The sequence below is a fragment of the Callorhinus ursinus genome, unplaced genomic scaffold (assembly GCF_003265705.2).
Source record: "Callorhinus ursinus isolate GAN/ISIS: 27379988/994484 unplaced genomic scaffold, GSC_fseal_2.0 scaffold11, whole genome shotgun sequence".
Classification (NCBI taxonomy): Eukaryota; Metazoa; Chordata; class Mammalia; order Carnivora; family Otariidae; genus Callorhinus; species Callorhinus ursinus.
The window spans coordinates 31,062,079-31,086,123 of NW_027397073.1; the positions used below are offsets into that span (position 1 = coordinate 31,062,079).

General features: G+C 37.4%; 1 long non-coding RNA gene across 1 annotated transcript in view; it reads left to right on the forward strand.

The window, feature by feature from the left end:
- Positions 1 to 3,868, forward strand: part of LOC141373734 (uncharacterized) — a 31,028-nt gene extending 27,160 nt beyond the window's left edge. The window contains exon 3 of the long non-coding RNA XR_012380033.1: positions 3,787 to 3,868. This is a non-coding gene — a long non-coding RNA (uncharacterized lncRNA). The remainder of the gene's footprint in view (positions 1 to 3,786) is intronic.
- Positions 3,869 to 24,045: the final 20,177 nt, after the last annotated feature.

Below are 24,045 nucleotides of genomic sequence, written 5' to 3' on the forward strand. Positions count from 1 at the left end.
GTTCTCAGTGGCACATCTGACAGGCTTGGCTTACTTTCAGTGCTCTTGGCTTCCCGATGAGTGGCAAACCAATGGGTGAACAGGAAGATTGCCTCAGCCCAATATCAATCAATCAGTTGGTTCTTCCATCAATGACTTAAAGCAATTTCCCGTGCCTACCCTTCCTTACCCCACACTGGCACACGAGAGAAGAGTGATAGGAGAAAAATCAGCTTCACTAATTGGAACACTTTTTGCCTTGTCAGTGCTGGGAAAGAGGGACCCAGCTTAGTAAGGAAAATGTGGTTCCCTGGCGAGATGGAGAATTGCACTTGCCTGCTGGTCCAAGTAGCATTAGTTTTCTGCATAGAAATTCCATCCAATTAAAGACTTTTTTATTTGAACCTGAGATTTGTGGTCTCCCTGGAAGGGAGAGATTAGTTTTAGGGAGGAGAGGAAAAGCCTTTCCCATCATCTTGTTTTTCATGCTTGTGCTATTTGCATGAAAACTAGACAATGTGTGATTGCACATGGGTTACTCTTCGTAGCATCCTAAATAAGAATATGTTGGACAATGAGAGTCATTTTTTTCTCTGAGCAGTCAAATAAACCTAATCATATGAATATACAATGAGATAAAGCACCAATCTTGCACCAAAAGGTTTTATGATTTTAAGTAGACTTGTGCTAAACTCTTATCATAATTGTAATTAGAAAGAGCAGGCCAGTTTCCTGCTGCTCGAGCTCACATTTGACATGTGAACAGTATGAGGTTAGATGCCTGAGCTGAATTCTTGATTTGCACTAGTTTAGAGTTGCTGTTTGCTCTGTTACAAGTACAGAGGTCATATAAAGTAATGTTAACTCTGCTGAAAACAAGTATATTATCTTTCCATATTCTCTAGAGACAGCCAGTATTTCAACCTTTAGTGTGCGAAGCTGTTAGTATACATTATGTTAAATAATAGAATGGCCTAACAAAGGAGAGTCAGATATATAAGAATTATAATCTTAGGACAGAAACAGTGATATAAATATTTTGTGATGCATGTGATCCATTTGCTGGGATGGGTGGCTAGTAGCATGAATTTTTTAAGTTAATCAAACCTATTACCCAGGTCTTGCTTTTATCACTGTGTGTCAAAGAGAGAGAAACAAAACAACAACAACAAAACAAAACAGAGGAGAAATAAAGCAACAGTCTTGATGGGGAAAGAGTTACAAAGATGATTTCAGAAGTAAGTAGAATGGGTAAAATGCCAGTTAGAGATGTTTTCTGCAGAGGGAATTGATAAACTAATACATACTGACAATTTATGCTTCAGTTGCATCTTTTGGCAAGTTTGAAACTATTTGAAATTTTGAAACTTTCAAACTATATGAAACTTTGAAGATGTTCTAGATGTAATATCTATAGATGTGTAAAATTTGATACAGATGCCAAGAACGGGTACTTGCTTATTAATGCAGAGCCCATTTCTCAACACTTATATCAGAAAGATGAATGTTGGAGCTGGAAAGGCATCTCACATATGTTGTAGTCTTTCGTCCTCAGTTGGAGAAGCTGTGTCCAAAGAGGGTTAAGGGATAGACATAAAGTCTCATAGCTAATTATGGAAGATCCAGACTAGAATTTTGATCCTTTGAACATAATTCAAGTATACTTTCTGAATTAGACAACCCTTAGAAGTATGGTATTGAATAGAATAGGAGAATTAATGAAGAGATGCCTCCCCCACTTTGCATTAGTACCATAAGGTACCACCATAGGTACATGTGGGGTGGAGAAGATGTGTTAAAGCTGGACTGTTTTTGTCTTAGAGTCTGAGCTCACCAGAATTAACTAATATATTTTCAGGAATTTTGTTAACTTATTGATGTCATGTTGGAAGCTTAAAATCAGCCATGGTGGGAAATGCTGGAGTCTACCACTCTGGAGATAAAAACATTTATCAGAGTGTTGTTGACTGGAGGTATATTTAGGAAAGGAGGATTTTTTTTTTTTTAAGATTTTTATTTTATAGAGAGAGAGTGTGAGCAGGGGAGGAGCCCAACGGGGGGGCTTGATCTCAGGACCCTGACATCATGACCTGAGTGGAAACCAAGAGTTGGTCACTCATCTGATGGAGCCACCCAGGTGCCCCAGAAAGGAGGAGTTTTAAGTAATTAAGACCAGTACCTGGAGTGACAAATTCAATGTTTGCTGGTATGTAAGTATACCAAACTAATGCTGTATGCCAACAGCTTTTAAAATGAAACAGTGAATCCACTTCTCTAGCATATGCTCATAAAAATAGAACCATCTATTAGAGATGGATAAAGCAATGTTAGTATTTTACAGGTGAACTCTCATTCTGGAGGTTTCAGTTCTTCATGTCGAAGGACAAACATGTCAGTCTTTATTAGAGCAGTCTAGGAAAGAATTCTGAAAAAAATTTCCTAAAGTGGAAAGTTCAGATCCGTCCCTGGATAGCTCTTGTTTGTGTGTGGTTTTGTTTTTTGTGGGGATTTTTGTTTGTTTGTTTTGTTTGTTTTTGTTTTTTGTTTTTGGGTTATTTTTGTTTTTGTTTTTGTCAATGGGAATGATATTTACAGAATGAATGGGTTTTAGAGCTATTTGGAGAGACTAGGTCTTAAGATATTCCAAAACAGAGAAAGTCACCTGTCTTAAAGATGGTGGGATATTCAGTGGTGAGCTGGAGCTGGTATGTAGTGACTCAGGAGGCTGAATGTGCACACACATTTTTGTGCATGACTTTGCCCTCTGTGACATCACTCTTAGATGCTTGAAGTCAGCCATGATGGGACTTTTTGCACCATGGAAATTGACAAACAGTACAGATCAAGTTTTTGTTTTTTGTTTTGTTTTGTTCCCCCCCCCCTTTTCCTACAAAAATGGTGTTAACCATTTACCAGAGCATCACTGGATATTATAATACCCTAACATTAAAGCCATACACAGGAGGCAAAATTTTATTCAGAAGGTTTCTTTTTTTTAAAAATTATTCTTTAAAAAATTTTTTAGCTAAATATTATGAACTAGAAACATGGCAATAGTAGGCCTATGAAGTGAGAACCTTCTAGGAGAATGGGGGAATTCTCTCACCTAGAGATATAAATATTGAAATAGTTAAGGCCAACGTGGAAAAGTGGACTAATATTTAGTTACCCATTGTTTAACATATTTTAAGACCTATAATGTGTCTACAGATAGGATAGGTGCTTCAGGGAATGCAAACCATTTACAAATTTGATCTTAGTGAGGCTTAGAGTCTAACTATGTAGACAAAACCCAAACAAATAAAAACATGCAGAAGAGTGACTGACTCTTAAAGGACACACAGTAAGTATAGTAAGAACTGAGATAGAAAAAGAGCTGAGTATTGGGTTGAATCATCAGACAAGTGTACACAGGGAAGGTGAGACTGAAGCAGAATCTTAAAGGCAGAGCAGCATTTGAATAATGTTTGGGGTATGGAGAGACAATTGCAGACATGATTAAGGGACCACATAAGCAAAAAGTCTACAGGAATGCGTGTTGCACGTATAGGTTCTGCAATAGACTTCTCTGGCAAGAGTGGAGGTAGCTGGAAAATATTGCAGACAGAATAGGATATAGAAAATGGTCAGAGGGATGAAAGGTGGAGAAGATGAGAGGAGAAAAGGTAGGTAAGGAGTAAAGCAAAAGAGGAGAAGCAGAAAAGGATCAATGAGTCGAGGCAGGGCATTATGTGAACTACCTTGTGTGTATCATGTCAGGTAATTATTAATACATTTCTGAGGGAAGACACTGTTTTCATTTCACAGATGAGGAAACTAAGGCTGAGCCAGATGAACTCTCTAACAAATGGCAAAGTTCCCAAGGGTAGAACCTGGTATCCAGTTCAGCTCCCCTGGCTCTAGGACACAGGCTCTTGCCTTAAGACCACATACTCTGGCACTTGGATCCTTGAAAACTCCAGCAGTTACCCTACAATATCATTTTAGTTAAGTGCCAATCTGAAAAGGAAAAACATCACATTCAGGAACACAGGAAGTTGAACCAACTATACCCCAGGCAAATAAACATTTAACAAATGGCTTGTTTGAGTATGGAAACAGCCTTCCATGTCTGGGTGAAGGTTAAGGTTGACAAAGGAGCATCATTCCATATCTAGCTGAAAAGACACCCAGGATGAATAGCTATATGTTACAAAGGGAAAGAGGTTATAGTTGTTGAAATGGAAGGGGACCGAAGATTCAACTAAAAGGAAATACTGAATCCTGAGCATTTATTATGAACTGTACCTCTAAATCTTTCCCAAATGGCAGAATTACTGCAAGTTAGCTCACTGGGGAACCAAGGATACTTTTGACAGATCTACACAATCCCCTGGCAAAGATAAATGGGGTGTAATTTAAGTAGTCCCAAACTTTTCTGCAAGCTTCAAGATCACTGCACATTGTTGGATCTATTCATAATGTCCTGGACTGTATCCCAAAAATACCAGTGGGAGAGACTCAAGTGGACTGGCCAGGCTAGAAAAGGAAAATGAAGCCATTTGGACTTGGCTGGAGCTATGGATGGTCTGACAGTTTTCAATTTATAATTTTTTTTTTTAGTCCTTTAACATTCTTTATCTGCCTTTATTTGCTCAACAGCCCTTTTGCTGAAGTTCATGCTCAGCTTCCCACATTTGGTGAAGCACACAGCAGTGGACAGGGGAATTTAATCTAGAAATCAGCCTGACTTGTCTTCACAATTTATTTTAACTTCCAGGACTGAGCTATGAGGATGCATAAGCAAGAGCCCTGTCTAGGTCAGGTGGCCTGAGATCCCTGCCAGCATCCCTAACAATGCCTTTTAGGCAATGCTGTCAAGGGGCAGACTCCTGTCTCCCTAACTGACAGCGATGAGCATTTTAATAAAATGAGGTTCTGGTTGTTTTGAAGCATGAAGCCTAGTAGAAAGGAGAATCTGATCAGCTTTCGCTATGCCTTTCATAATTGTGAATCCTTCCATCTGACTGCCAGTAATTCGCCTTCCCAGACGTTCCGAATAGATCATCTTCACTTCGAGCTGTCTCAGACGCGTTGCTTGGGATTCTTTCAACCTGCTCCGTAGCTTTCAGGTGGTAAGATGGCAGGCGTCCAGTCCCTCTGAAGAAAAAAGCCTCATTGTTCATTGTGCCACTGTATCTTCCAACCCTTTTTGTTATATTCCGGAAACCTATTTGCTTTTTAACTGCTGCCACATGCTGGGAAAACATCTTTATCGAGTGGTCCTCAGTGCTGTGGCTTGAGTCCCTTTCATCAGGGGGCCTGTAAGTCCCAAGCTGAGATGAAAAGTCAGAATGTTTCTGTCTACCTGGTTATCTTTATGTCAAACCAATCTGAATGCTGTTGGTCCTTGTGCTGCTTTGTTGCTGAAATTTTGTTGGAATCATCACCATCTTCCCAGAAAGCATAATTCAACACCACTGGCGTATATTCTCAAATTAGAATTCCTTTGGGTTCTAACTACAGGTGTCACATTAACAGTATTCTATGAGAGTATTTTCCAATATAACAAGGACATTTTGGGTCAGACATGCCAGAAGAAGGGGTACTTGTCCACACTGCCAGAAACCCCCTGTAATCTCTCTCCTGTATTGCCTTCTCTTTTTTCTTTCAGTGTATAAAAGAACTTGATTTCTCCTGACTAGAGATGAATTTGGATTCTAAACACACTGTCACTCAATATCAAAGTGTGCATGATGCTGGTAAGATCAGTCATTCTCACCTTAGATAAGTTTATTTAACTATGTTGCCTCCCTCCTGACATATAGCAGAGACCAGATATGTTAAGGAGTATAAATAATAATATGGGACAGGGAAAAAGGAAATTAGGGAGAAAGCAAAAAGTGACTTTTGAGTAAGTTAGTCTCTGAGGAAGACAAACCTGGTTAAACAAAGGACTGTTCCCCACAGAAAGGACTATGAATATATTGAGTCCCTGGAAAAGCATGGCAATGAGTTCACTAGATGGTGGGAGCTATGTGGGGACACAGGAGTCAACCCCAAACCAGCTTTTTAAATTGATAGATTTGGAAGAGGACTATAGACATTCAGGATAACCTAATTTAATTGATCTAACGAATTAATTTAACCTTGTTCTTTCTTCCTTGTGTACTGGTCCCTGGAGAACATTACCAGCTTGCTACACATACCACTCAGTCACTTTGTCTAGCATTAAACCTGTTCTTTCAAACTCTGTTTCCCATGTCCCACAGCTATCCACACAGAGGACACAGGCCTCCTTCTTGTGGAGTATCTGTTTTTTTGCCCGATACAACATATCAACAGGCTTGGTACAAACTGAGGGCTATGAGGGTATAAGCTGAGCAGGGGAGCAATTCTTGCTTGTTTTCAACTCCTGGGACTCCTCATGGAAAAGACTCCTCTTGTGTCATTTTATCTGCAAAACAGCAACTATATCAATATTCCTTTTCTGAACTTAAGCAATTTAAGGGTTGACACTATACTTGATGCTTCTTTTTATTCTTACAACAGTGCCTTGCAGAGTCATGATAAGAACTAATATTTAGTGGCTGATTGCTGTATGTCAGACATGGGGCTGGATGTGTTTTGGGAATTATTTAATTCTCACAGTTGCCCTATGACATATGCACTGTTATTATCCCCACGTGACAGATGTGAACACAGACTTGGAACAGTTAAGTGACCTGTCAAAAGATATTCCTCATTCGTTTCCTCAGGAAGGCGAAGAGAGGCTGTGGAGGCCCAAGAGGTCTCCGAGGCCATGGGGGTAGGGTGGCAATGTGGTTACTACAGGTCTACACCCGCAAGAAGCGGGTCGGCCAGAGGTTCAACCTAACCCCCATGCCGGACCTAGGCCCCACCTCAAAGGCAGAGGCTCTGCCAGGTCCAGGCAGAAGGTACTCTGCACACTGACTGAAACGAAACGTGCACCGTTTGCAGAAGATCTCAGAGAAAGCAGAGTGCAGTGGGCAGGGAGTTAGCAGCTCTAGGCCACCGAGCACTCAGTTAAGAGTTACAGGACAGAAAAGGCTACAAGAAAATAGCACTAATGGAGGCCCCGGATGAGAATATTGCTCCATTGAGTGAGTCAGTGACTGATGACCTCCAGGTTGACTGTAGTTCATTCAATAGTGAGCTAGTGTCAGGACTAAATGTGCAGCATGGTATTTCTAGTTCTCTTCTGAGCTATTCGTTCACAGACTCTTACACAGAATACAAGAGTTTTGAAGAGAGTTTAAGTAGTTTCCCATCACCTGAACTCTTCAGAGGATCAGATTATTTAGCTTCTAGAAAACTAGCACCCAGACTTAAACTTTTGGGCAGGAGAATGGAAGATTCTTTCCTAACAAATCTGAAAACAACCCTAAAGAAAATATCTAATGATACCGACCTCAGTAGCCCTAAAGTGAAACCGACAAGAACACCCTACAATGAAGTTAACTTGTGACAAACCCCAACTAGGCCACAGAAATCCCAGTTAGGCTTTTAGAGCTAGAGAGACAAGGATCACCAGACCTCTGAGGAAAGCTTCTAATATAAAACAGAGATCAGAACAAAGGAAAATATGGAAGTGACATCAGCAAAATGTTGGAATAAGAAGCCTGGTCCCTCCTTCCCCCGTGGACACACCAATTCAACAGTAATACGTGGACTTATTCCTTTTGTGAGAAATCTGGAACCTAGTCAAGGAACTCTTACATCCCAGGCATGTATGAGATCAGCCACATCAAAGCCAGTAGGAAAATTCAAAACATTCTCTCACCATAATCCCTACCCATAGCACATTGCCACACAATTGGCAGGAAACCCCCAGGTCCCAGCTTCTCCCTGGGGAGGGAGGAAAAGAACTGAACCGTGTGTGAAATGTTGTACATTTTCTGGGAGCTTCGCAAAGGATTGGCTACTCTCATGACTGTTTCAGAGTGCTACCTAAGGGAATGGCTTCTGTGTCATCTGTCTCAGAGTGCTGATGGGACCTGGCATATTCTAGATGACTGTTGGCCACTAACAACAAATACAGTGTGTGAGGAAAGCTTAAGAGACTCATGGAACACAGAGCAATTTATACTTCATAGGAGTCCCAGAGGGAGAAGAGATGAGGGAGGGAAAGAAAGAAGGGAGGGATAAAGGAAAGAGAAGGAAGAGGGGGAAAGAGGGAGGCAGGGGGAGAGGGGAAAGAGAAAGGGGGTAGAAGGAGGGAAAGGGAGAAAGAGAGCTTGCCTGAAAGTTTATAGAAATAATGGCTGCAAACTTACCAAATCTGGGGAAGGAAATGCACATCCAGACCTAGGAGGCCCAGTGAATCTCAGAATAGGCAAGCCAAAGAAATCCACACAGGGACTCATAATCAAATTATCAAACATCAAAGACAAAGAATTTTGAAAGCAGCAATAAAAAAGCAACTTGATATGTACAAGGGAACCTCCATTAGACTATCGATGGATTTCTCAGCAGGAACATTGCTGGCCGAAGGGAGTAGAACCATACAAAGTGATGAAAGAAAAGAAACTGTCAACCAAGAATACTATAACCAGCAACACTATCATTTAAAAAAAAAAAAACAGTAGAGTATTATTCAGCCATAAAAAGAATAAAATCTTGCAACTTGCAAAGACATGGGTGGAGCTAGAGAGTATAACACTAAGTAAAATAAGAGAAAGACAAATACCATATGATTTCACTTGTATGTGGAATTTAAGAAACAGAAGAGCAAAGGGGAGAAAGATAAGCCAAGGAACAAACTCTTTTTTTTAATAAGATTTTGTTTGTTTGAGGGAGAGAGATAGTGAGAGATAGAACACGAGTAGTGGGGAGACGGAGGGGCGGGCTCCCTGCTGAGTAGGGAACCCAATGGGGGCTTGATCACAGGGCCCTGGGATTGTGACCTGGGCCGAGGGCGGATGCTTAACTGACTGAGCCATCCAGGTGCCCCAGAAACAAACTCTTAACTGTAGAGAACAAACTGATGGTTACCAGAGGGGACATGGGTGTGGAATGGGTGAAACAGGATTAAATTAAGGAGTGCATGTGTCCTGATGAGCACCATATAATTAAAATAAAAACTTGGAGAAAAAATAAATGAAGAGATAAGGAGTTTCTTGTACAAAAGGTGAAGGAGTTACTCACCACTAGCCCCACCTTACAAAAAAAATGGTAAAGGGAGTTCTTCAAGTTGAAACAAAGGACTGAAACAGCAACACAAAAGCATTTAAAGGATAAAACTTGCCAATAAGTTTATATACAAGTACAAAATACTGAATACTGTAACAGTGGTATTAAAATTATTTAATTCTAATATAAAAGTTAAAAGACTAAAGTATTAAAATAACTATAATAAAAATATGTTAATGGATACACAACATAAAAAGATGTAAATTATAACATCAGTAACAAAGTGTGTATGAAGGAAGAAATAAAAATATAGTTTTTGGGGGGGTCTGGGTGGCTCAGTCAGTTAAAGTGTCGGCCTTCGTCTCGGGTCGTGATGCCAGGGTCCTGGGATCAAGCCCCATGTCGGGCTCCCTGCTCAGTGGGGAGCCTGCTTCTCCTGCTCCCTCTGCCGCTCCCCCTGCTTGTGCTCTCTCACTTTCTCTCTCTCTCAAATACATAAATAAAATCTTAAAAAAAAAGATATTCCTCATGTATGAAGACAAGAATTAAATTCATGTTTGGATGATAATAAATGCCTGCTGGGTTAATAAAGAAAAGAATTCTAGAAATTCCTGAGGCTGAGACTTTGGGGAAACCAGAAACCCACGAAGTTAAGCACTTACAGGACTGCCTTGCAGCCTTCCTTCTACGATCTGACCCCTCTGTGTATCTCCCTTTCTCCAAGTGGAGGTGCTCCGAGCTCATCCAGCTAATCTTGTGTCATTTTTAATGGTTTATTATTCTCCCCTTTGCCTTCCCCGTCATTTCTGCTCTTCAGGACCCTACTGAGGATCCCCTGACAGTTTCGGTTAAGGGTCTGACCGTTCTGGGTTGTCAACTCTGTGCCCAACCTCACTGTCTGTCTAACTTTACTTGCCTCTTCCAATCTACTCTCCTGATCTAAAAATGAAACTAGTGATAGTGTCTGTCTCACAGGCCTCATGTGATGATTCGATGACATAAGGCACCTAGAACAAAGTCTGGCATGTAGAAAGTGCTCAGTAAATAGTAATAATATTAAGAATATATAAATATTATCATTATTGTTACAGTCCTTATGTCAGACCATCTTCATCACTTTCTTCTCTGAATTTTCTCAAAGCCAGTACTGTAGTAGCAATTATGTTTTACATGTGTACTACTTTACTTTATCAACTAGTGACATTTACCCACTTGATGACAAGGAGTAGTCACATACAAAATTCCTGCCTTCACCTTAGCTTTAACCAGAATATGCCTACAGTAGCGCTGTGGTCCCCAGGTAGGTATATATTTTGTTCAAGTGCTGAGTCATCTCCAACTAGGCAGAGAACATATATGACAATCACCAGATGCCAAAGGGAAAATCATCCTTGCCGCAGGATTAAACTCCACTCTTCCTTGTGATGATTAGGGTCAATCTCTTGCTTGCTTGATTTCCTGAATTCAAAATATACATTTACCTTGACCACAGGCTTGGTTATTCCTTTATACCTTTGAAGATGTGAATTTGGCTTCCATACTCCAAGTCGCTTATGGTAACATATCTCAGATGCCTAGCTGTAGGTTTGCCCCTGAGTCTATTCACTTTGAGAAACTGCAGTGGCAAGTAGTGGGAGAAGGACTCTGCATCCTCTGTTTGAGTGTTTTTTGTGGTGGTTGTGGGCTTTTTTTTTTTAACAGCATGTGTCTGCTTCTGAGAAATTTCTAGTTAGATTATGTAAAAACATGTCTTTGTGCAGCACATTTAATCTCTTCCTAGCCTCTTGCTTCTGACAACTTGAAATAAATACCTTGACTAAACACCCTGCCCTGAGTGTCTGGTAAACTAAGTTATCTCAGCCTAAAAGGAGGAAAGGGAGACAGAAATTGCATTTTTGAACAACCCCTTCCTTCTGTTCTCTGGATCTACCTCCCCAAACTCCAGAAATAGGAGAATTTCCAAGGAAATTTATAGATGGTGTTTGCAGAAGTGTTAATGAGGACATATAATTCATCTGACACTTAAATAAAAATTGGAAACCACAGGCACCGTTGTAGGAATGTATAATGATGTATTAGATGTCTGTTTTACCCCAAGTTTGATCTGCTATAAGTGAAATTGTGCCCTCTGCTAATGGAAACATTAAAAGGACTTGAAGACTAGCTTTCTGTATTTCAGTATAGTAGAGAGAATGGAAGCATCATGAAACTGTATTTTAAAAAGTAATTGACAAGGGAAACAAGAGATAAGATAAATCTGAGACAACGTAGGGAATTCAAAGTAAAGAAATTACTTTGAGTGGAAGAGAACAAAGATAATGATATTTAAACAGACATATACAAAATGTAATTGCCAAAGTCTCTATTGAGACTTGGCAGGGCAAGATTTATGAATGAAAGGACATAATTTGTTCTTTAGATAGTTTAATAGGTAGAGAAGAGGAAAAGTTTTACAGCTTCAAAATGTCTGTAACTGTGAAAAATCAATGAAAATGGGGTAGTGGATATGGTGAGAAGCATTTGAACTCAGATAAGAGGAATTAGACAATCAGTGATGTAGCAGGAGTATACTGCAGAACTCATGCAGAGGGAAGATGTGGACAGTGCTTTTCAAATACAGATCACAGAATGTCTGTATTAGGGATGGGATACTCCTATATATGGCAGAACTAATTTTGCTAAAAGTAAAAGCTACATACTTAACATAACCTTCTGTCCATGTAATTTTTATCAAACGCTGATATTCTGGACTATTTTTTATTTTTAAAAAGTGACAACCTTGGGACAAAATGATCATAGCATTCTGGAATTCATAATAAAGAGAAAGAAAAGCTAATACTGAACTCGAGGTGCTCAGTGTGGTGGAACAAGAAGTTAAAGGTGTACCAGAATCGCTCGGATATCATTGTAAACTACAAATATGTTCTTCACCCATAACTGATGATGTAGCTGAATCTCTGTGGTGTCAAGGGGTAGGGGAAGGACCCTGAGGGTGAGGTCAGTTGCTCTTAGAGAATCCGCAGTTCCAGATCTTCCTTTCAATGATTGGAGCCACAGTACACACAATACACACAAAGTGCTTGTCCAGAGCAACCCAGTTTTAGATTCCCCCTGTGACAATCCCCTGCCCCTTAAAAAAAAAAAAAAAAGCAACAATGTCAGGAAGAGACTTTTTAGATTCTGATTGGGAGTAAAAGAAGTTGGGACAATTCACTTTTAGGACTGTAGCTACCCTGGGCTTTTTAACTGTTCCAGGGTAGAAGGGAACCTCAAGGCTAAAATTCTGGGTTTCTTGTTCTGCAGGTGTGTTGAGTCTCTGTTTGACCATATTTATAACCCGAATTTGTGGAACTATTTATGCTAGTTACAAGAGAAATGTAACCCTCTGTAGAAGGAGAACTCATTTGGGCAGAGGCTTACAGACATTTTGAAGGTTAACTAGGTTTTGGACATGTGGATTTTGAGTTGCTGGTGGAATAGCAAGTCAGTTATGGCGTTGGATAATATTGCCAAGGAAGAGACTCAATGACATGGATAGATACAGGAAGAAGAGCTATAGTTGTTGCAGGTGGTTGAGTATCAAGACATGGAGGAAGCAGAGTCAGGGAAAATAAAAAGATAGGTAAGAAAGAAAGAGATCTGTAGGGTAGAGAAGAAGCTAGAAGAGTATCTACACTATGAGTTTTTAAATACCATTCAATTTGTATTGAGGCAGTCCTGTGGCTAAAGAGGGGATGGGAGAGTCTGAAAAATAAAGTTCAGATTATATATTCAGAGCATGAAGACTCATTTAGAGAAAATTTGACTATGCTGGTTTTAAAATCAGATGAAGTCAAAGATTCAAAGGACAGAAGAAAGAAGGAATACCTGACTAAGAGGAAATGCAAAAGAGAAGGCTCACAGAAATAATATTTGAAAATAAGCACTGGGTGTTATATGCAACCAATGAATCATTGAACACTACATCAAAAACTAGTGATGTAGTATACAGTGGCTAACTCAACATAATAAAAATAAATAAATAAATAAAACATATCTTACCAGTTTAAAAAAAAGAAAAAAAACAGTACCAAGGATTTTTAGTGCTATATACAAATTAAGAATAAGGAAAGAGCTAGTGTGTAATGCCTGGGGACAAGAACATAAAGGTAGCAGATAGCAGAAAGAAGACAACTTTGGCTCTGCTTCTACTTTACTTTTACATTTTTGGACCAGCAGAAAATGATGCTTCTTCCTTTAGGCTGAAGTTTTCATTGTAGTGAAATGAGTCACTGTCATTGCATTGTTGTAATCAATACCTTTACCATTCTGTGATTCTGTATTTACAGTACTACAGTACTACTGTAAATTTACCACTATTTACTAGTACAAATGTATGCATGTATCATTATGTCTGCAGGTATTCAGTATCTTTGGTGTACATTTCTTCAGATCCTTTACAGATGAATGTCAGTAAATTGATATAGCTCAAGGTCACTAACACTGCTATAACTTGAGCATGGCTTTGACCTTCATGAGTATGTATCACACTTACTTTAGGCTTAATTTTTCTTTCTTTTCTTTTTACATTTAAGAACTAAAACACTAGGAAAAAAGCTCTGAGTTCCTTATTTTAGTCTGAATGGGATCTGAAGGTAGTTAACCTTGGAAAGAAGGTAGAAATGAAGACAAACTTTCCTTCTGGCCTCCTGATGCTACCGTGTGAATTGATGGATCCCTCAAGGATGAATGCGACACTCTGACAAGTGTGGAGGGAAAAGTTACGCTGAAGCTGACATTCACAGGGTGTATTAATTACAAATGCCCATTTCCCTAGTGATCATGTACTTTTTTTTTCCCCAGGAAGCAAACCGACCAAGAATTTTACTTTTGATGGAAAGGAAGAATGTTTGGAGTTCTTGTTAAGTTTCAATACCTTTAAGTGGAAATTCATCTTCCCATTAACTTTAGAGATCTGTAAATCTCAGACTTCTGTATAAAAGGTGTTAGGGGCAGGGCAGGAATGTACATTTTCCTTTTCTCATGGCATTGCACAGAACTTGGACTGAACCCTAAATCCAATTAGTATGAATGGGAACACGTTGGACTTCATTTTTGAGGCTGAAGGGCACAGAAATTCTTTGGCTGTGATCAAGATTTTCCTTTCTGTTAAGTTGCCAGAGAAGTGTTCCTTTGTTTCAGTCTTGGATTCTGAATGCATTCATGATTATGATGCCAAAAAGAGAAAGGAAAGTTGGCTGGGAGTGGTCATTAGCACCTCTGTAAGGCAAAGCTTCAGAAGTAAATGGTGGGCTTGTAAACACCAACCAAAGAGGAGGAATGCCTCCTGTGTTTCCAGAAACCATGGTCATCCACTTTCTAAAGAAAAACAAATATATCTGGGAAAACCACTCTGTTTGACTGTCATGTTTTGGACCAAGATGTAAAAAGAAAATAGTGTTGACAGTATGTTCACAAGGAAGTTCTATGGCAACAAACTACATATATATTTATTTAGTCTTCTTATACCATTTGCTGATATGCAGACACAGTGTTAGACAGCCTGTCTGGCTAATTCAGGTCAACCTTGATGCATTTTCTCAGCAGATTCTTTTGCATGAGTTAAGTGCAGCCAGCATTTCACCTGCACACATGTATTTTAGTTCTCCTGATTTCCATATCCACTGAGGGCTCTGAAATTATGTCATTTTCCTGAGTTGATCCTTTATTCCCCAAGTGGACTTTTGTTGCCGCTTCTGTTGCTGTTATTGTTTTCCTCCAGGTAGCTTCATGAGAGCAAAAGGGCACACTTTTCTTAATTTGGACATGAATTTTTTTTTTTTTATTATCTGAAACTTCTTTATAACCTTTTTCCATTTTTAATGAAAGCAATTATCTTAGTGAACAAGCATATGCAAAAATGTTTGAGAGGTAGGCCAGGAAGATATTTCTGTCTTTTTAAACCAGCCACCTTTTATGTGTTTTCTGTTTCTTGGGATGAACATATCAAACCACATGGAGTTTTCTGAATTGGTAAATCGCCATTTTAAATCATACCATCCCTATTCTGTAACATTTTATCCAGCTGCCCATTGTTTACTTACAGCACTTAATTTTGCTTCCTTTACAATATAAATTTGATAATGTTCAGAAGCTCAGGAGCTATTTTCTTTTAGTCAAATGTTTTCCTACTGGAAAATGTCACCATGTAGATAAGTCACAATAAGATCAACTCATGAATATTCACAGGGCATATTTTGAGTACTGTATCACTCATTTAATGCTCTTTAACTGGCTAGATCACCCATATTCTTGATTACTTTCCCCCATTAAATCCTTAATTGCTATTTAAACCAGGCAATTTTTCATAGTAATTCTTGTCCAGTCTAGTGTCCTGGTATTGCCACTTGATATTACATATGACATATAATTCCCTTTCATTCTTGAAATTTGTGTATGATTCATTCCTTGCTTTGCTTTTCAAGTTGGGATGTTTTAATTTTTTAAAATTCAGTGGCCATAATTTTCCAAAAGAGAACTTCTGAGCTGTCCTTGGAAAACAGATCCTTACATAGAAGTTCTATAACAGTCCCCCTTTGCAAAAAGACCTGAATTAGTATAATCACTCAAAATTGCTCATTTCTCAATTTAAAACAAAGTATTTTGTGTGGATATTTGTTATACTTGGTGTTAGACATATACATGCACCATTTTTAGCTGCTTTTACTCTTTAGGAAATTCTAGAAGCTAGTAAACTTTCTTAGGATTGATATTTATCCCTAACCACTGTCCTCTACAACTTCAGCTATATGGTTTTGTGCTAAGTAGTTACTGAAGATGTAAAACTTCTTTTTCAGATGTCTGAAGAAATCCCAACATCATGCATATCTGTTTTTGTTTAGGTTTTGGCTAATGTTTTGGAGGACTATGCCGACCTTGAGGAATCTTGGCTATGTTGATACAGGTAATATTCAGTATAATTGAACTTGATTGTAAACTGATTAATTTAAAGTTTAATTTTTTGTATTAAGTTTAAAGTGTGATCATATAGAATTTTCAGTATTCAGTCTGTTTTGATCCATGAAAATATGGTTAAAGTTTATATTTTGACCTGCTTGGAATATTTGAATTTGTGTGTACATGGCGATTTTGTTTACTTGAATAATTCAGATAATTGTAACATACTCCATTCCTTTGTATCTGGTTTTAATTCTTTTCATTTTAAGTTCTGAGGGACAGTCTCTGGTACATTGTTTAGCAGCCTGGATCATTCTGGTCCAATGAGCCAGTCATGCCTGAATACTCCATGATATAATTAGGGAATGTCTGTGGCAGTATACTAAGCTAACTGCCTTATCCTATATTAACAATGAAAATATCCCAAGAGAGATAATAAATTACATAATTATATATTTCATTTTCACTTTTATGGGAATTGGGGTTTTTTAGGGGTATATGAGATCATTGGAATACAGCAATTTTGGAGTCAAACAGACCTGGTACTTGGCCCTGGTTCTATCAGTTGTTTGATGTATGTGTTTGAGCTAGTTACTCAATCTCTTTGTGCCTCAGTTTTCTCATCTATCAAACATGGATAATAATACTGATAGATAAGGATTAACCTATTCAAGCCCGATCATTTGCCAAGTGGTTGGCTGCCTTCAGAGCTCTGTGGGAACCAATTATGGACAAGTGCCATATGGCAGGGCTTAGATCCCAACACTCCCATCCCCATATCCATCATGCCATGTGAGGGTCTGGTGCTTCCTCAACCAAGAGTGCTGGCATGTTGGATCCTGCCACTAAATTGACACCTTGTATTATTGCAACTACAAGGCTTGGATCCCCAACCACTCCAGGGGAGGGGGACTGTTTTTCTGTCAAATCATAAGCACTAAACTTCCAGAAAAGTGCTGAAGCTAAGATTCTGCCATGTCTTATTTCTTTTTGTATTCTGGCTTTCAATGAGGGCAGCGGAGAGGCATGTAGTTTGTAGAAAACAGTCCAAAGGTTAGATCCCTCTCCCAGCCCTGCTAAATCTCTTCAGGCTGCTGTAGAATGCAATGGGAAAAAACAAATATACATATCTACTTCAGCTCGTGTCTGTATGATTTTTCCCCAAAGAAAGATGCTCCAGCAGTTTAGAACAAAATCTTAGTTATCCAAAGTCACGTTCTTTCTTGCTTAAATTCATCAGATAATTGCTCAATTATCCACTTTGTTTTGTCTGTGTAGATATCCTGGCTCAAGTCCATTAACCAACTAATGTACACCAAAGATGAGAAAATTAGGAGAGTGTGCCTATGTTGATATTTCTGTTTTCAACCCAGTGGTTTGTCTGTATCACTGATGTCTGCTGTCCTCATTAAGAGTTACCAAATCAAAGTAATGTTCATTGCAACCAGCAGATAAGTTAAATAGGTATTTACTCTTTGGTTGCCAGCTTGAAGAAACATTGTTTCTGTATTGGAGGAAGAAAGGTAAATACCCCCTTTAATACTAAAGAAAGATTTCAGATAAGAACATTGCAACTTTTGGTGAGAATGTAAGGATTTGAACCTTGCTACAAGTACTCAGAATGAAATATATCTTAGGCTTTGTTCCTAATGAGCCACCATGTTGTTCCTCTCAGCTGGAATTAATGATGTCTTTCTCTCATTGAGATCACTTTTACCTAGTTCCTGAGATGATCTGGACCAACAGATGCCAGCGACTTTAACTGACCGATTTGTGGCACCTAATTTCTAGTGTTTTGATATGCTAGGTAACCTGTTAAGTTGATGACCTCATTTTTTTTTACATAGCAATCATTTTCACTTCTGGGACTGTAACTGTGTTTTGAACTCCAGCTTGTCTACTAGGGTTGCCTGCCCTGCTGCTTAAGGGAATCTTGTGCACAGTGTAGCATAATAGAAAAATCATGGGCTTTGGAGTTAGAATCCAACATTACGAGTTAAATCACCTTGGGCAAGTTATTTAACTTCCTTGATCATTATGTTCCTTATTTGTAAAATATAATACCCATCTCACATTCTGTGAGGGTTAAATGGGTTGATAGACAAAAAGGAGCAAGTACAGAGCTTGGCATCTTTTGGCGTTCTATTACTGACATGGTCTTGCAATAATGGATATATATATATACAAATACACACACATACATATGTATATCCCTAGTTTCTAAATTACTTTGATTCTTACCATAATGTCTACTATTTTCCTCCCTCAACTCTGGCCTCTTTAGCTATTAAATGCTTCATTCCTGGTTTAGTGTCTACAACGTATTTGGATCTGAACAAAGATGTGTGGATGGATGCATGGATAGATGGATGAATAGAATGATTCCTGAGCAAACCCATTCCATAATTTATTTTCCCTTTAGAATACAGTGCATTGGATGTCTGACTATTCTCAGAAAGACCAGAATTTTCAATTAATTAATCCCCCTTGTCCCTGTGCTACTCCTTTGCCTGCACTGTTCCTGGTGTTCTTGTCCTGTGACAGTGTAGATTATGACACACCATGGTGATTTTCTGGAGTTTAAGGCCTCTGTCTTTAAGTACAAAAGACTAGCAATAGAGATAATTCATGTTAACTTGATTAGAGGAATTGCCTTTTTTTTTTTTTAATGACAATTGTTAAGGCGCATAGTACTTTTGATCAGCTAATGACCCCTAAAACAAACCTTGAGAAGCAGGCCACAGGAGCAGCTATATTTTAATATGTGAGCAAATGGACTTGATAAACCATACTATGATAGCACAGAACAACAGAATATTCCCCTTAGAATACTTAAAAGTTATAAGAAGAGAGGAAAATGTATGCATAGGATATTCTAAAATCTTTATGTCTTGAACCATGTCATAATGTTCTTATTTACTATTTTACAGTCAGTAATAGACGGATTTTATTATTCAGTGTCCTTAATGTAAAAAGAACAGTTGTGTTTAGGTGTAATTATTGTCACTCTTCTTGGTTGTAACAAGATATCTTAATAGATAGACCATGTCGGAGAGCTTTCTCTTGGATGAGACCCTTTTTTCCCCAGTTGCCTAAAAAGGGGATGGTAGTGATATATGGTCTGAAAGGAGTTCCACTTCTGGTTGTACCCATGAAATAGTAAACTTAGAAACCAGCATAAGTAATATGTGATTATTTTTTTATTGATATATAATTTAAATAACATGAAAGTCTCCGATTTAAAGTGTGTAATTCAGTGGTTTTTAATATATTCATAGTTTGTTCAGAACTCTGTAATTATAGATTTTCATCTAAGGAGAAGAAATCCTGTATTCATTAAGTCATTCACCTTGTCCCCTCCCCATAGCACCTGGTGACCACTAATCTATTTTCTCTGTTTGGATTTGCCTATTCTGAACATTTCATACAAATGGAATCATACATTATGTGTACTTTTGTGCTGACCCTTTTTTAAACTTAGCATAATGCTTTCAAGGTTCATCCATGTTGTAGCATTTCTGGTACTTAATTCATTTTTATTGACAAATATATTCCATTATTTGAATATACCACATTTTGTTTATCCATTCATCAATTGATAGACACTTAAGTTGTTTCCACTTTTTGGCTATTATGAATAATGCTATTATGAGCATTTGTGTACATTTTTTGTGTAAACATGCTTTTAAATTTCTTCAACATATATCTAAGAGTGAAATTCCTAGGTCATATACTAACTCTGTGTTTACCTTTTTAAATAACTGACAGACTGTTTTCCAAGGTGGCTGCACTTTTATTCCCTCCATCAATGAATGAGTGTTCCAACTTCTCTACATCCTCACTATTTATTGTCTTTTTGGTTATAGCCACCCTAGTGAAGAAGTATTTTATTGTGCTTTTGGTTTTTATTTCCTTAATGACTAATGACATTTAACATCTTCTCATGTGCTTATTTGCCATTTATATATTTTTTTTGAAAAAAGTCTTGAATTTTCAAATGTGCTGCCAAATTTTGAATTGGGTTATTTGTCTTTTTTTTTTACTATTTTTTTATTATGTTAATCACCATACATTACATCATTAATTTTTGATGTAGTGTTCCATGATTCATTATTTGCATATAACACCCAGCGCTCCATGCAGAATGTGCCCTCTTTAATACCCATCACCAGGCTAACCCATCCTTCCACCCCCCTCCCCTCTAGAACCCTCAGTTTGTTTTTCAGAGTCCATCGTCTCTCATGGTTCGTCTTCCCCTCCGATTTCCCCCCCTTCATTCTTCCCCTCCTGCTATCTTCTTCTTCTTCTTTTTTTTTTTAACATATAATGTATTATTTGTTTCAGAGGTACGAATTTTATATGCTCCTTATATATTCTGGACATTAGAACATTATCAGATATATGATTAGCAAATATTTTCTCTGATTCTTTGGATTGTTTTTTTTACTTTCCTGATTGTAAAGGAAAAGGACACTGATGGTATCCCTTGAAACATAAAAGTTTTTTATTTCTATGAGGTGTAATTTTTCTTTTCTTTTTTTTTTTTGAGGTGTAATTTTTCTATATTTTGTTTTGTTGCCTATGATTTTGATGTCTTGTGTAAGAAACCATTGTCTAATCCAAGGTCACAAATTTACTCCTGTGTTTTCTTTTAGGGGTTTTATAGTTTTAGCTCTTACATTTAGGTTTGTGATTCATTGTGAGTTAATTTTGTATATAATGTGAAGTGGGAGGTCCAAGTTCATTTTGTTGTTGTTGAAAACACTGTCCTTTCCCCATTGAATCATCTTGGTACCCTTGTTGAGAATCATTGACCATAAATGTAAAAGTTTATTTCTGAACTCTAATTCTTTTCCATCGTTATATTGACACATTGATGTGTCTACCTTTATACCAGTACAAACCTGTCTTAATTATCTTAGCTTTGTAGTGAGTTTTGAAATACTCAAGTGTGAATCCTCCAGCTTTATTCTTCTTTATCAAAATTGTTTGGGCCATTCTGGGCCCCTGAATTTCCACGTGATTTTTAAGGTTAGCTTGTTAATTTCTGCAAAGAGGTTAGCTGGACCTCTGATGAGGACTACATTGAATCTGTAGCTCAATTTGGGGAATATTGTCAGTTTCACAATATTAAGTCCTCCAATCCATGAACACAGGATGTCTTCCCTTTTATTTAAGACTAATTCATTCCAACGATGTTTTATAGTTTTCAGCATAGAAGTCTTGCACTACTTTTTTACATTTATTACTGAATATTTTATCCTTTGGTGCTATTGTAAATGGAAGTGTTCTCTCAATTTCCTTTTAGGATTATTCATTGCTATTGTATTGTAATGTACAATTGATTTTTGTATATTAATATTTTATCTTGCAATCTTGAACTTTTTTATTGATCTAAGAGCTTTTTGGTGAATTCCTGAATATTTTATACAAAATCATGTCATCTGCAAAAAGAGATTGGTTTTACTTTTTTCTTACCAATCTAGATGCCTTTTATTTATTTTTCTTGTCTAATTTTATATATAAGTAGCTCCAATACAATGTTGAACGGAATGGTAAGAAGGGATATCTTTATCATAAGGGATAAGCTGTCAGTGTTTCACAACTAAGTATGATGTTGATTTTGAGTTTTTCATAGACACCCTTTTTAGGTTGAGGAAGTTTCCTTCTATTCTGATTTTGCTGAATGCTTTCATCATGAAGGGGTTATGGATTTTATCAAATCCTTTTTCTGTATCTACTGAAATTATCATGGGTTTTTTGTCTTATATTAATACGTATTAGTATGGTAGTTTTGATTGATTTTCATGTGGCGAACCAATTTTACATTTTTGGGATGAATCCCATTTGGTCATGGTGTATGAGCCTTTTTGTATGTTGCTGGTTTTGGTTTGCTTACTACCAATTCTTTGTTGAGAATTTTTGCATCTGTGTTTATAATGGATATCGGTTTATAGTTTTCTTGTGATGTCTTTGTTTGGTTTAGCTATCAGAGTAATATTGGCTTCATAGAATATTGGCTTCATAGAGTTGGTAAGTTTTCTCTCCTTTTCTGTCTTTGTTAGAGTTTGTGAAAAATTTGCTGATTGGTAATGTTTGGTAGAATTCACATGTGAAACCATCTGGTCTTGGGCTTTTCTTTATGGGAAGTTTTTTGATTACCATGTCAGTCTCTTTACTTGTTATGGTTCTCTTCCGATTTTCTGCTTCCTAAGTCAGTTTTAATTGTTTCTTTCTAAGAATTTGTCCATTTTATCTAGGTTAGCTAATTTGTTGGTATAAAATTACACATCATATGCCCTTATCATCTTTTTTATAGTAATATAATCATTTTTATAGACTGGTAGTAATGTCTTCTCTTTTATTCCTGATTCTGATAATTTTAGTCTTCATTTTTTTAATTGATAAGTCTATCTAAAGTTTTATCAATTATTTTGATTGTAATTATTATTAAAGTTTATCCTGAATAGGAGATACAGGGACTTTGCTATATATTCCTTCTGACTGACTAAGATGTTCACACATTGCCTTATAAAGATAAATTATTAATTATCTTTGGCCAATTATTTTCCCAGAATATCTTATAACTCATTTTGAATGTATTCTCTGTGAATTAAGATGAAAAAATTTTACTTGTGATGAGTACCAGGAGATATATGGACGTGTTGAATCACTATATTATACACCTGAAACTAATATTACACTGTATGTTAACTAACTGAAATTCAAATAAAAACTTAAAACATGAAAAATTTCTAAAATTATACTTTTGATTTCTGTTCCTTCTTGGGTTGCAAAGATCAGGAAGTTGTAAAGAGGACTTCCTTAAATTTTTCCCCAGTCTGCTTTTTTAAGTTATAAACTATGTTATATCCATTTCAAAAAGCCAATAATATGAACTCTAATTGATTATCTGTGTTCTTACCATCTGAGTTTTGCCCATCCAATGTGGAGTTGACCTAAGATTCATCGTTTGTAGTGTTAAAGACTTTGGTTGTCTTTCCCCTCTGTCTTTGTTTCTGGATTGAAGGTTCCTTTTCTCCCAGTCTGTCCTCCCACAGAAAGTCCTTAATCAGTCCACCTGATTATTTAGAACTTTTCCATTGTTGTTCTGTCTCCTTTGAGGTGAAGTGCTCAGAATTGCTTGCTGTATTTCAGATGTGAAGGCACCATGATTTTGTAACAATAGAGGATAATCTTCTTGTATTGTGGAAAGGAGATTTCAGGCTATGTGAAAATGGTAATTCTGTGAAGTGAGAGGCTACAGGATGGTGGATTTGAAATCTTTGGAAAAGAAGGAAGAAAGGGTTTCCTATGTTATCTCAAGGACAGATGCCTCAACTAAAGACAACAGAACACATCTTCCTCTGATTAGTTCTGTGATAAAAGTACATATTTTTGTTGAGAAATTCCTACCACCTACCAAAGTCTCCTGCTGTCTGAGATCAGAATCCAATTTGAAGTCTGCATGCTCCATCATTCTTGTTTGCACGACTTCTGCTGCTCAGTAGCCAAATGGAAGATTAATCACAGAATTAGCATTTTCAAATCGCCAGCAATCTCCTTTGCAGATGTGCAGTTCTATTGCTGAAATCTGTTGTTTTGCCCTACATTTGTTGTTAATAATTAATGTACATTTCTGGGTTAAATTATGTGCTATCACCATCTGGTTAATTTAATAGAAATAGTCAAATCTAAAGCACTTTATTAAATATGTTGGAAATAATCATCATCATTACTATAATGTAGCAAGCATCATGTTTTTTCAATAAAAAATGCCAGAAAATAGAACAATTCACCGTATGTCAGCTTAGTTACTGTTACTACAAACTCATTTTTTGAAAAACACTCCCTGTGTTATGTAGTCAGTGTGGGAATTAACAGAATGCAAAGTTCATAGATTAAATGGTAGGCTATAAGCAGTCTATTAAATTTTCAGTAAAGAGCTTGGATAATAAAAGTACTATATCACACAGGTGAAGAGAAATTATGTCCCAC